Source organism: Myotis myotis, unplaced genomic scaffold, assembly GCF_014108235.1.
Source record: "Myotis myotis isolate mMyoMyo1 unplaced genomic scaffold, mMyoMyo1.p scaffold_m19_p_17, whole genome shotgun sequence".
Taxonomy (NCBI): Eukaryota; Metazoa; Chordata; class Mammalia; order Chiroptera; family Vespertilionidae; genus Myotis; species Myotis myotis.
The window spans coordinates 20,668,412-20,682,603 of record NW_023416321.1 but is presented as its reverse complement, the minus strand read 5'-3'; the positions used below and the strand labels follow the sequence as shown (position 1 = coordinate 20,682,603).

General features: G+C 44.9%; 1 long non-coding RNA gene and 1 pseudogene across 1 annotated transcript; one reads left to right on the top strand and one right to left on the bottom strand.

The window, feature by feature from the left end:
- Positions 1-801: 801 nt before the first annotated feature.
- Positions 802-6,126, bottom strand: LOC118672391. The gene is made up of 4 exons (XR_004973045.1): positions 5,857-6,126; positions 3,624-3,788; positions 2,458-2,584; positions 802-1,965 (listed from the first exon to the last, which is right to left on the bottom strand). It is a non-coding gene; the product is annotated as an uncharacterized LOC118672391 (long non-coding RNA).
- Positions 6,127-13,345: 7,219 nt separating this feature from the next.
- On the top strand, positions 13,346-13,747 carry LOC118671437 (annotated as a pseudogene).
- Positions 13,748-14,192: the final 445 nt, after the last annotated feature.

Below are 14,192 nucleotides of genomic sequence, written 5' to 3'. Positions count from 1 at the left end.
CATTTGCAACAGCCTGGGTGGATGGACCTTGAGAGCATTATGCTAAGTGAAATGTCAGACAGAGAAAAACAAATACCTTATGATCTTGCTTATATTATGGAATCTAAAACAAAACAAAACAACAAAAACAACCTCACAGACTTAGAGAATAGATTGGTGGTTGCAAGAGTTAGAGTTGGAGAATGGTAGATATAGATGAACTTTTTTTTGTTGTTAAAACAAACTGAGCCCTAACAGGTTTGGCTCAGTGGATAGAGCGTCAGCCTGCAGACTCAAGAGTCCCAGGTTCGATTCCAGTCAGGGGCATGTACCTTGGTTGCAGGCACATCCCCAGTAGGGAGTGTGCAGGAGGCAGCTGATCAATGTTTCTCTCTCATCAATGTTTCTAACTCTCTATTCCTCTCCCTTCCTCTCTGTAAAAAATCAATAAAATATATTTTTTAAAAACCTGAATTTTTTAAAAAAATTTAAGAGAGATACAATCTTATAGAAATAATAAGCTACATGTATATAGCTTATTATTTAGTTTCTACTCGAAGTTCCTGGCACAAAGCTCCCAAAACCTTTGTCATTGATATTTCTTTTCTTTTTTATTTCAGGGAGGAAGGGAGAGAGAGAGAGAGAGATAGAAACATCAATAATGAGAGAATCATTGACCTGCTGCCTCCTGCACACCCAACACTGGGGACTGAGCCCACAATCCAGGCATGTACCCTGACTGGGAATTGAACTATGACCTCCTGGTGCATAGGTCGATGTTCAACCACTGAGCCATGCCAGAATGGCTCATCATTGATGCTTCTATTCCTCTCTTCCTTCCTCTTTCCGAAGTCAATAAAAACATTAAAAAAAACAAAACACAATCATTTTCTTTTGCTTGTGATTTTCTGAGTCAGGAAATTAAGGAGCTCTGGTGAGCCTTGGGATCTCTCACAAGGCTGCATTTAGATGTTGGCTGAGACGGCGGTCATCTGAAGGCATGATTGGGCCAGACGTCCAAGTTGGCTCATCCACATGGCTGGCAGCTGATGCTGGGCAGTTGGCTGGGAGCTCAGCTTGGGCTGCCTCCTGAACTGTTTCACGTGGCCTCTCCAGCAGGTGGGTTCAGGGTTGTCAGACTTCTTACGTGGATGGACTTCCCACAGAGCCAGGTCCCAGGAGAACCAGGAGAAAGCTCAGCATCTTTTATGACCCAGGCTCAGAAGTCATATCTATCACTTCTTCTGAACTTTATGGGACAGAGGAATTACAAGTTCACCCAGATTCAAAAGGCAGGGACAGAGTCCACTGCCGGTGTTCTCAGTGGTTAGAGCTTTGGCCTGCGCACTGAAGGGTTGCAGATTCGATTCCTGATCAAGGGCATGTATCTGGGTGGCAGGTTTGAGCCCCAGTACTCCAGTATGGGAGGCAACAGATCGATGTGTCTCTCTCACATCATTGTTTCTCTTCTTTCTCTTCTCTGTTCTCTCTCTCTCCTTCTCTCCCTCCCTTTCACTCTGTCTAAAAATCAGTGGGAAAACAAATGTACAGTGAACTAAACTAATTGCATTGGCTAAACACTGGGGAGTTGCCAGGACAGGAAAGACCATGGGAGACCTGAAAGTCCTCACAGGTGAGTAACAGATCCTGCTTCATTCTCTAGGTTGTGCCGTGACCCTCACCCCAAACCTATAATCACTGGGGACCTACATCAGGTCCAGCACCTCTTTCCTGCAGCCCCAGGTCTCAGAGACCCATCCTGACCTTAGATCGCAGGGGTTAAAGAGTATGGGCCCATCACACTGGTTGGGAAGGAGAGGATGCTGTAGAGGAGCCATTCCGTGGCACAGCCAGCCAAAAGCAGCCTCTATTTTCTTCCCCCTTATCTGCTGGGCTCTCCAGTAACAGACACAGTGGAGCTGGGGACAAGGGAGGCTGTTGATTGCGGCCCATGCAGGTCAGCCTCTGGGGTGGAGAAGAGCAGATCTGAAGGGAGAGATGGGAGATTATTAGCACCTGGGTTCAAACCCTTGCTCTTTCTGCCTTTAAGCCCAGCTCTGTAACTGGGCTCCTGGCTTGCTTTTGAGGCCCAGTTGCCCTCAGTGCTCCATCCTGGTCATTCTCATTGTGCCAAGGCCTGGTCTTGTTACTTGTTTTATCCTGAGGCCTCCTAGGAATGACACCTTGCTGCATGTTTGTCGGTAACCATGGAAACCGAGTCATCAGGTGACTAAAGACAAGTTTGTAACAGCTTGATGATGGGGGAGAGAGAGAGGCTGAGAACAAACACTTTTAGGAGCCAGGTTAAGCAAAATCCATGCTCCAGACTTGGGGTTGAATATTTTGATCCTTCAAGAGAGTCAGTGGGGACCCCCTTCCTTAAGCCACAGTACACTCAGGAAAGAGTATCCCCTCCGTCAAGGCAGGGTGGGAGGTCCCCAAGCCACTCTCCCTGCTGACCTCCAGAGCTCTGCATACCTGGCAAGCTCTGCAGGAGCCATTTTGATTGACAAGGTCGCCACAGCCCCGCCCACCTTCTCTGAGACCTCAGTTCAGGAAACCAGGACTGGATTAGCTCGAAGCAGAATGGAACAGCTCTACAATTCTAGAGAAAGGGAGTGTATTAGTTTTCAAGAGCTACTAGTACAGTAACAAAGTACCACAAACTGGGCGGTTTCAACAACAGACATCTGCTGTCTCCCAGTTCTGGAGGCTGGAAGTCGGAGACCACGTGTGGGCAGCTAGCTTTCTTTCTTTCTTCTTTCTTTCTTTCTTTCTTCTTTCTTCCTTCCTTCCTTCCTTCCTTCCTTCCTTCCTTCCTTCCTCTCTCTCTCTCTCTCTTCTTTCTTTCTCTTTCTTTCTTTCTTTCTTTCTTTCTTTCTTTCTTTCTTTCTTTCTTTAAAAATATATTTTATTGATTTCTTACAGAGAGGAAGGGAGAGGGATAGAGAGTTAGAAACATCAATGAGAGATCATCGATCAGCTGCCTCCTGCACACTCCCTACTGGGGATGTGCCCGCAACCAAGGTACATACCCTTGACCGGAATCGAACCTGGGACCCTTGAGTCCAAAGGCCGAAGCTCTATCCACTGAGCTAAACCAGTTAGGGCAGCATTTGTTCATTCTGACCGCTGTGAGGATGATGCAGCTCCATGCCTCCCCCCTCGTTTCTGGGGGTTTCCTGGCAATTTCTTTGATGTTCCTTGGCATGTAGCAGAGGGATGTCCAACTGCTGGCTTAGGCAGACATCCCCCAAGGGGTCCTGGACTGCGAGAGGGCGCAGGCCTGGCTAAGGGGCCACTCCCCCTCCCCCAGTGCATGAATTTTGTGCCCTGGGCCTCTAGTTCGCAAATAAGATCATAATCTGAAGTACAGGGGCTTAGGATTCAAACATAGGAATGTTAGGGAGACACCCTTCAACCCTTAACAGGGAGTATCACTGGGGAAAGACCACCTCTCTACCCACATATTGTTAAGTAGCTTTCCTGGCATGAGGAGGAAGGGGTCACAGGTACTTCGTCTTCCTCTCCGGGGAGAGGAGGCATGCCTCAGGAGGCCAGGATTTCCACAGCGGCTGGAACTAGGTCGTCTGAGTGCTGACAATTATCCTACACACTTCCTATCGTGGCCCCTAAATACCCACCTGCTCTCAGACAGGGTCAGGAGCACCCGTCATTTTGAAAAGATAATTTCCTCAGATGAGAAGCGAAGCACATAAGCCGTTGCTATGTGCCTCCCTCCGCCCCTCCTCAGAAGCCGAAGCGTGATTGAATGTATTTTAGGGAGTGAAGTTCAAAATGTGACTTTCCTGTGCAGAGAAAAATAATCGGTCAGAAAGCACTTCGGAAAAGGCACAGCAGGCAGGTCAAATATGTTCAAAGACCTGTCCTCGGCCCGCTTAGCTGGTCCTCCTGACAATGTCATTCAAACGCCAGCCTGTGATGGAGGTCACTCCCGCGCCTGTGGCTGTGGCCTTGCAGTCGAGGGAGGGCGGCAGGGGTTCCGGTGCCCGGGGGCCCCTGGAAAATCCACCTACAGCAGCATCGTGAAAGCGATCGACCTCAGAGGCACGTGGCCGTTTCTACTCTCCTCCAGCCAACCCCCCTCCTGACTGCTTGCCCTGGAACCCCTTTTCTTTTGAATGCTACTACCATGCTGCTGGTCATCTAAGCTGGAAACTGCTGAGACAGCGGTTCTTAGCCTTTTGTGAAGTCTCAGACACCATTGAGTGTGGATGAAAGTTATGGGATCTCTCCCCAGAAAAAGAAACACATGGCTATTCACACAAATATTTACTCAAAACTTCAGGGGGTCTTCAGGCCCTCCTAGCTAAGTAATCTTGATTCTTCTCTTTTATTTCCTAATAATTGCTGCTCCAAAACCTTTAATGGCTCCCACCGTCAACAACATATGTCCATATCTCTTAGCCTGGCACCTAGAGCATACCATGATCTGACTACAGCCCGTCTCTCTAAAACAAATGAGTTAATCATGGACACAGACAACAGTGCAGTGATGGCCTGGGGGTGGGGGAGGGTATAGGGGGTAAATGGTGATGGACAAGGATTTGACTTGGGTTGGTGAACACACAATACAGTGTACAGATGATGTCTTGCAGAATTTTGCACCTGGAACCTGTATAATTTCATTAACCAGTGTCACCCCAATAGATTCAATAAAAAGCAAAAATTTAAAAATTAAGCAAAACATCAACATGCTGGAGAATGGACTATTTTTTTTTTTTTATATTTTATTGATTTTTTACAGAGAGGAAGGGAGAGGGATAGAGAGTTAGAAACATCGATGAGAGAGAAACATCGATCAGCCGCCTCCTGCACATCTCCCACTGGGGATGTGCCCGCAACCCAGGCACATGCCCCCGACCGGAACCGAACCTGGGACCCTTCAGTCCGCAGGCCGACGCTCTATCCACTGAGCCAAACCAGTTTTGGCGAGAATGGACTATTAATGAGGATTGTTAGAGCAGGAGTTGACGAGTGAGAACCCAGCATTTTTTTTCCTGTGCTCAGATAGGGAAATGCAGTATAAATAATAATAATGAGGAGGAGAAGGAAAAGAAGAAAAAGAAATATTATTTAGCAATTTGTATGGGTTAGGGACATCATCTCAGTCCAGTGAGGTTTGTAATTATTATCTTCATTACACTGGTCACTGAGTAAAGGTCACTCGTTATACGTCATGGAGCTGGGACTCCAATCCAGTCCTATTTCCAGAGACCACGTTTTGTGATTTTGACCATAAGCATCATATTTCTATGACAATGAAGACTTTAAAAAGCAAGCAGGCCGAAGCCGGTTTGGCTCAGTGGATAGAGCGTCGGCCTGCGGACTGAAAGGTCCCAGGTTCGATTCCGGTCGGGGGCGTGTACCTGGGTTGCGGGCGCATCCCCAGTGGGGAGTGTGCAGGAGGCAGCTGGTCGATGTTTCTCTCTCATCGATGTTTCTAGCTCTCTATCTCTCTCTCCTTTCCTCTCTGTGAAAACTCAATAAAATATATTAAAAAAAAAAAAAGCAAGCAGAATCTTATAAATGGTGAATATTTTATGATCAAGGCATTCTTTGTCCTTTTTGTGGATCTGCTGAGAAATGTTTTGCTGGGATCGACCCTGAGTTTTGGTTAAATGCACATAAAACCACAATCTGTGCCGCTTTCAATGCATTTGCCCCCATAATCCACTATGAAGTGTGGCAGGTGGCATACCCTCTATCCTCCCCCAGCCCGTCCCTATTCCAACACTCCTAGGAATGGCTGAAACTTAGAACAGCCATTCCTACCATTTAGTTCTTGTCATTGATTCTGTACTGAGCTGCCCAAATAGAGTCCCCCCTTCAGGACTGAGGCACCCATTTGCCCACCTGCTGGGAGAGTTGGCTGACAGCTCTCAGATGAGTGTCTCTTGGAGAACTGCCTTCCCTCCACAGAAAGCTGTCTTGCTCAAGGTCATGCGGTTCTCCCTGGTAGCAGCCACTGCCCATGACTGTCCAGTGATGGGGGCTGGGGCTGGGGGAGAGCCCAACTTAGGTGCTCAATGGGCAGGCTGTGCTAGGGAGGAGTGGCTCCAAGTCCTAAAGAAGCAACAAGAGCCAGGATAAGTCAAACCCTCTTCTCCCAGCATCCCCATCCCAGCTCCTTCACCTAGCCCTCCCCGCACAACACTGTGTGCCTGGGGTGTGGGAGCAGGTGTGGGGTTCACTACCAAGACTGAGAGGGAGAAAGAGCTCACTGACGTCACGTCACGGCATCAGGGGATGTTGGCTGGCGTCGTTTGCCTTCACCTCTATCTAGAGAAATAGGAATTGCAGGCAGAGGTATTTTATAACATGCGGCTATGGGCCAGGAGCAGAACGATTTAGCCATTTGGGGGCAAAACAGCACAGTTTTATAGGATGTTTTAGGTTTTGTTTTTTTGTGTGTGACTTTCCTACTAAGTGCTAGAGACCGTGCCACTATTGTGAATGCTTTACCTCATTTAATCTTTACAACAGCCCTTTGACACCAGGGTTGTATTAACTGATTAGGAAACTGAAGGTTACAGAGATTAAGGAATTGCCCCTGGGACCCGACCCTCGTAAAGCACATCGATCAAGTGGAAGCCAGGTCTATCAGGAATTTCAACAACTACTGCTCTCTGCTGACTCCCCAGATAGTTGTAGCCCACTGTAATCTTTATCCAAAGAGCTCGTGCAACACTCTTAAAAAGACCCAGCTACTATCTTCCTAGCAGCAGTGCCTAGCATAGTGTTTTGTCCTTAGAAACTGCATTGAATTAAGAGGTGCTGGCAGCCCGACTGGCATAGCTCGGCAGTTGAGCGTCGAACTATGAACAAGGAGGTCACGGTTTGATTCCTGGTCAGGGCACATGCCCGGGTTGCGGGCTCGATCCCCAGCTTGGGGCGTACAGGAGGCAGCCGATCAATGATTCTCTCTCATCATTGATGTTTCTATCTCCCTCTTCCTTTCTCTCTGAAATCAATAAAAAAATGTTTTTAAAAAGAGGTGCTGACAGATCTCTTTAATAATAGATGTCAATGTGATGGACCGCAAGCATACTGAGAAAGGCAGAGGCGACTTTTTTCTCTCACGCTGCAGGAAAGAACTGCAGGCTCACCCTCACTCATTAGAGCCTTCTATTTCCTATTACAAAGCAGAACTCACAAAGCCAGGATCCCAAGGTGATGCATTTGTCTCTAAGTACAAATGAGTGCCACGCGGCGGTGGCTGTGGAGGTCAGTGGGGAGGGGGCAGCTGTGCTGCTGGCACAGCCTCCTTCTCAGCAGCTCCCCTGCTGGGAAGGGGAAGAGACCTCAGCTGTGGCTTTGGCGCCTCATGTATCCCCAGCTGCTGACGCATTACCTGGCACCCAGGAGGCTCTGGGTGGATCTGTGTTGAAGGTCGAGGCACTGTTCTGGGGGAAGTCTCAGTACTGGGACTGGGAAAGAGAAGGAACCTTGATTGGACACCCACTGAGCATCAGTGCTGCGCCGAGCTGTGTGGGGGCCAAAGGTGGATCCAGGACTGTTACAAAATGTGCAGGGCTCAGTGCGAGATAAAAATGAAGGGCACCTGCACCTTGTTCAAAAATTGAGACTTTCAAGATGGTGATAGCAGAGTATTAAAGCAAATGTGGGACCCTTCTGAGGATGGATTCTTGTGTGGTTGCACAGGTCACATACCCAGAAAGTCGGCCCTGAGTGGATTAGAAAGTTTCTGTTATCAGCTTCACTGGTGTGGTTCAGTGGTTGAGCATCAACCTATGAACCAGGGGGTCATGGTTTGATTCCCAGTCAGGGCAGATGCCTGGCTTGTGGGCTGAATCCCCAGTAGGGGGCGTGCAGGAGGCAGCCGATCAATTATTCTCTTATTGATGTTTCTATCTCTCTCTCTCTCTCCCTTCCCTTCTGAAAGAAATAAAAATACATTTAAAAAACGTTTCTGTTATGAGGGCTCTCACCTCAGTGGGCAAGACAAAAGCATTCACAGTGATGATTTGGTGTGATAAATAATAGTGTGTGTTGGGTGAGGGGGGAGTGGCATGAGGTATTAGGAGAACAAAGACTCATTTAGACCTCATACCAGTATTGTTATCTCCTTTTCTTAACTAAAATATTTTAATGTTTTACCTGCTTAACAGCTTTTAGATATATTCACATATCATACTATTTGATTCACCCATTGAAAGTGTACCATTTCAAAGTTTTAGTATATTGATAAAGATTCGCAACCATCACCACAATCAATTTTAGAACATTTCCATCACTCGGAAAAGAAATCTCATTCCTATTAGCAGTCACTCCCCATTGTCCCCCGCCCCTCCCAGTCTAGGCAACTACTAATCTTCTTTTTGTCTCTTTCCCACTTGCCTATTCTTAGGAGTGGAATTGCTAGGTTCTGTGGTAATTGCATGTTACTGCATTTTTTAAACAGCGTTATTGAGATACAATTCCTATACCATAAAATTTACCCTCTTAACATGTACAATTCAGTGGTTTTTGTATATTCACAGAGTTGTGTGACTACTATTATTTAAATTCTGGAACATTTTCATCACCCCTAGAAGAAATCTCACAGAGCTTAGGCGTCCTTCCCCATGACCCCTCCCTCCCATGGATTTGCCTATTCGGTCGGACATTTCATATAAATGGAATCATACAGTACGTGGCTTCTGTGTCCGGCTTCTCTCACTTAGCATACTGTTTTCCAGGCCTGTCCACATTGTGGCATATAGATGATCTTCTGTTTGTAGAGGAGGAAACCAAGACTCTGGGAAGCTAAATGATTTGTACAAAGTCACACACTAAGCCAGTGGTCGGCAAACTCATTAGTCAACAGAGCCAAATATCAACAGTACAACGATTGAAATTTCTTTTGAGAGCCAAATTTTTTAAACTTAAACTATATAGGTAGGTACATTGTTATTAACTTAATTAGGGTACTCCTAAGGCTTAGGAAGAGCCACACTCAAGGGGCCAAAGAGCCGCATGTGGCTCGTGAGCCGCTGTTTGCTGACCACAGCACTAAGCCATCGTATCATTGGCGGTACCAAGTTTGATTGCTTGGTTTTAAGACAGTGTCTAACAGATCTCTCAATGGTAAAATCCATTTCCCTTCGGAATTATTAATTGATCTGTGGGATGCTACTCTGAAACCATTTGATTGTCTTGTTACCCAACATCCTTTACCTCAATGGCTTTAGCGCCCATGAATGAGGCTACCTTCAATCAATCACTGTATTCACAGTTGCAAAGTCTAATTCTGTCATTTGCCTACATGTATTAGCTGGCATGCTTGTGAATCACTGTGAACTTATAAATTTTTTTTTACATTTTACTTAATGTGCTATAATCCATTACCATCATTAACTTTTTGATGCTCAAATTGTCCAAAATTTGGCAACTGGGAGTTCTTAAAATAATTTGAAAGGTCTTTATAATAATCTATATGCCACAAAATATGATAGGTTGGAGGCCTATGAAACTCTAAAATGTATCCCTAACCGGTTTGGCTCAGTGGATTGAGCATCAGCCTGTGGACTGAAGGGTCCCAGGTTCGATTCCAGTCAAGGGCATGTACCTTGGTTGCGGGCACATCCCCAGTGGGGGGTGTGCAGGAGGCAGTTGATCGATGTTTCTCTCTCATTGATGTTTCTAACTCTCTATCCCTCTCCCTTCCTCTCTGTAAAAAAATCAATAAAATATTAAAAAAAATAAAATGTAGACTATATTCACATACTTTTTGGACAGTTTGTTGGCATAAAATGTTTGCTACCTGAAACAAGTTCAGAATCTGTTGACAATACCTTTGATGTCCTTAGAACAGCGGTTCTCAACCTGTGGGTCGCGACCCCTTTGGCAGTCGAACGACCTTTAGACAGGGGTCGCCTAAGACCATCCTGCATATCAGATATTTACATTACAATTCATAACAGTAGCAACATTACAGTTATGAAGTAGCAACGAAAATAATTTTATGGTTGGGTCACAACGTGTGGAACTGTATTTAAAGGGCCAGAAGGTTGAGGACCACTGCTTTAGAAGTTATATGGTAGAACATTTTTTTAAAACTTGATGTTGATGTATTGTAATAGGACTTCTTCCAAAGAAAACCAGTGAATTTTTATCTTTAGATATGATTTGAGTTTGAAACAAGAGTTTAAGTGTCTTTAACCCAACTTTTTAAAGTGGCACAATTTGAAGAGTTGGAGAATTAATACAACTGCATTGGATGCCAGAAATTTCATTTCCTGAGCAGTGCTGAGGACTGTGAGAATAAAAGGAAACTCGAAATAGCCCCAAATGGGTAGGATTGGGTTGGGTTGCGAGCCATCGAAAAACAGATAGTAATGGCTTCCCTCCGCAGGGACTAAATTTCTTATCTTGTAATGAGAAACCCAAGGGTGGTTAGTTCGGTGACCTCCCCAGGCCTTCCTCTTTCTTTGCACGCCACCATCCGCAGTCTGTCTCCTTTGTCCTCATGATTATGCAATGCTACTGAACCTCTAAGCAGCGGTTCTCAACCTGTGGGTCGCGACCCCTGAAAATACATCCTGCATATCAGATATTTACATTACGATTCATGACAGTAGCAAAATTACAGTTATGAAGTAGCAATGAAAATAATCTTATGGTTGGGGGTCACTACAACATGAGGAACTGTATTAAAGGGTCGCAGCATTAGGAAGGTTGAGAACCACTGCAAGGCATTGCACCTGTGTTCCAGGCCAGGCCGAAGAGAGGAGGAATAGAGACCAAACTGAATCAGTCCCTATTAGGAAATGTTCTAACAAGCTCCAAGATAGAAACAAGTGTTTATGTCTGTTGGCTAGATTGGAACACGTGGACCCCTCACCTGCAAGGGAGTCTATGTTAGAAGAAAGCAAAGGAGAAGGGGGCTACCGATCGCTGTTGGTACCCAATCAACAGGATCCACAGCCATGTAAGTAGCTGGGCTTCTTTAGTTGATATTTCATAAAAGTTACATCTAAAGAAGTTAACATGGTTATAGTCTGTCCGCCTTCCACTTATAAAGCAAAAATATTTTTTTAGCATCTTCTCTGTACTGTTACTTCATTGAGAATATAAAAGATGAAAGTGATATGCTGCTTCATTTGTTCTCTTTAAGACATATATTTTTGAAAGTTCCAAGTAGTAAGTCTTAGGACTCAGGAAACAAACAGTTGTATTCAATTTTATGTTGCCTCTTCACAACAGCTTCAAATCCAATCAAAACAGGAACTGAATCACCCCACTGAGATAACTAGCTCAGTCAAATACTCAATGTTCTCCTGTGTAACAGTTTCCTTTGTGAAAAATTATCGTAAATTAAATTAATATTCAGACAGCCCTGCCAAGCTAACTTCAGTAGCTAGGTAGCACGGGCATCATTTCCAATGTTTGTAGTGACCTGTTTATGTTTACAGGATGTATTATACTAAATAGTTAGAGAGAGCTACTTTGGATATCCTACTGACAAATATAACTTTAAAATTATAGAGAGAGCAACTAATTCTTTGTCTTTATAAGCAAAGTATAAACATGTAGTTTTCCTTAAAGAAAACTATTGCATTAGGCTGCAAACTCTCTTACATCTTCTAGATCAGGGATTGGCAAACTGTGGCCCATGGACTGCTGCCCATTGTAAATAAATTTTTATTGGAACACAGCCATACTCGTTAATGCAGAATCTAAAGCTGTTTTGAAACTACAATTGGCAGAACAGAGTAGCTGTGATGGAGACTGTATGGCTTTCAATGTCTATATTTACTATGTGGCCCTTTACAGGAAAATTTTTAAATTTCTCATTACTTAGCGCATACTAGGTATCCAATAAATGCGTCTTGATTTATGGAATGAATGCATTCAAGGCTTTCCAGCTAGAGAGGAACAATGAACAAATCAACAAACCAAAACACAACGCATTTTACTTCCACCGTTTCTCTGGTATTTGCTTGTTTGATTATAGTTTGCTATTGTCCACACACGCCTGGCAATTATCATGTTAGAACTTTGAGATTCTAGAAACTGCAGTTCAGAACATCCAATTGAATAGCAAACCACGGGCAAGTCCAGAGAACAAAGGAGAAAGTTCTTTTATAGAGGAAAAGGGGGTTCAAAGGGGCTGTTGTAAACAGAGTCCATTGAAGGAAACTAGGAATTCAAAATGTAATGGCCTGTCATTGGCTGAGTTGTAATGGCCTGTCATTGGCTGCATTGTAATGGCCTTTCATTGGCTGAGTTGTAATGGCCTTTCATTGGCTGCGTTGTAATGGCCTTTCATTGGCTGAGTTGTAATGGCCTGTCATTGGCTGAGTTGTAATGGCCTGTCATTGGCTGCGTTGTAATGGCCTTTCACTGTCTGAGTTGTAATGGCCTTTCATTGGCTGAGTTGTAATGGCCTTTCATTGGCTGAGTTGTAATGGCCTGTCATTGGCTGCGTTGTAATGGCCTGTCATTGGCTGAGTTGTAATGGCCTTTTATTGGCTGAGTTGTAATGGCCTTTCATTGGCTGAGTTGTAATGGCCTTTCATTGGCTGAGTTGTAATGGCCTGTCATTGGCTGGGTTGTAATGGCCTTTTATTGGCTGCGTTGTAATGGCCTTTCATTGGCTGAGTTGTAATGGCCTTTCATTGGCTGAGTTGTAATGGCCTTTCATTGGCTGAGTTGTAATGGCCTGTCATTGGCTGCGTTGTAATGGCCTGTCATTGGCTGGGTTGTAATGGCCTTTCATTGGCTGGGTTGTAATGGCCTTTTATTGGCTGCATTGTAACAGTCTTTCATTAGCTGAGTGGTTGCTGGTTGAGGAGAAGATCCTCCCTCTTCCTGCTGGGGTCGTGGAGTAGAAAAACATCTTTCTGTTCGAGGTAGAAAATACTTCTCTTCCTGTTTGGAGTAATTGATGATGAGTGGTGGGGCGTGACAGCTCTCCCTGCAGGACCTCCCAGCTCCAAAGCACATGAGGATTCTGTTTATTCATCTTCACACATGTTTTATTTGACTCACGCAATGCTGCTGTTGTTTATTTTTTTTTTTTTTTTTTTTAAATATATTTTATTGATTTTTTACAGAGAGGAAGGGAGAGGGATAGAGAGTTAGAAACATTGATGAGAGAGACATCGATCAGCTGCCTTCTGCACACCCCCTACTGGGGATGTACCCGCAACCAAGGTACATGCCCTTGGCCAGAATCGAACCTGGGACCCTCAGTCCGCAGGCCAACGCTCTATCCATTGAGCCAAACTGGTTAGGGCTGTTGTTTATTTTTAAAGCAGCATGAGCTGCCAACAAATAAAAATAAGGAGACTTGACTTGGATCCGCCGCCACCCAAAGCTGCCGGCACCCTCTGCCTTGATGCCCCGTCCGGCCTCCTGCGCCCTGGCCTCAGAGAAGACCTTCACACAGCGCTGCACCTTGGAACAAAGAGTAGATGATGCTCAACTAATCTGAGAGCAGCATCCGACCCAAATCCCAGTGGTAATACAGCGATACAAGGGTGAGAAGCAGCTTCCTGCCCTGGACAAAACCAAGTCCCTTGTGCCTGGTCATGTCAGCATGAGTGAAGTCATCAACATAATGACAAGGTGCTTGCAGCTCAACACTGACGAGGCCTTCTTCCTGTTAGTGAATGGGCACTGCACAGCGAGTGTGTGCACAACGATTTCAGAAGTGCATGCAAGTGAGAAGGACGAAGATGGATTCCTGTATGTGGTATATGTCTCTCGGGGGACATCTGGAATGAAATTGTCCGTATAAGACAAGAAAAATGCATCTGCTCTAGAATTTTTAAAACTCTTACCAAAGGGAGAAAAAGGGATGTTACCAACTGAGATGGATCAGTTCATCTAATCACTGATCATCGAAACAGTAGTGTTCCTGCCTAGGAGTTTTAGAAAGTTGTTTTGTACTTCAAGCACAAAAAACTGAGCTCCAATGAGCACCCTCAGCTTTGGAAAACTATATTATTTATTTAACCTAGGCTGTCTTGTTTTCAAACTTAGAAGTTTAAAAATAAAATCCTTGCATTCTAAAAATAAAAATAAGGAGACTTCACATAATAATCTAAATTTCCAGCTTCTCTTGAAAACTTGAAAGATCAGGCAACATGGGTACACAACTTGGTGAGGGTATAACCAGCTGGGGCTGAGTAGCTGTTGCCTCCTTAAGAGGGGCAAGCTCTCCAGTTTACCACAGTCCCCAC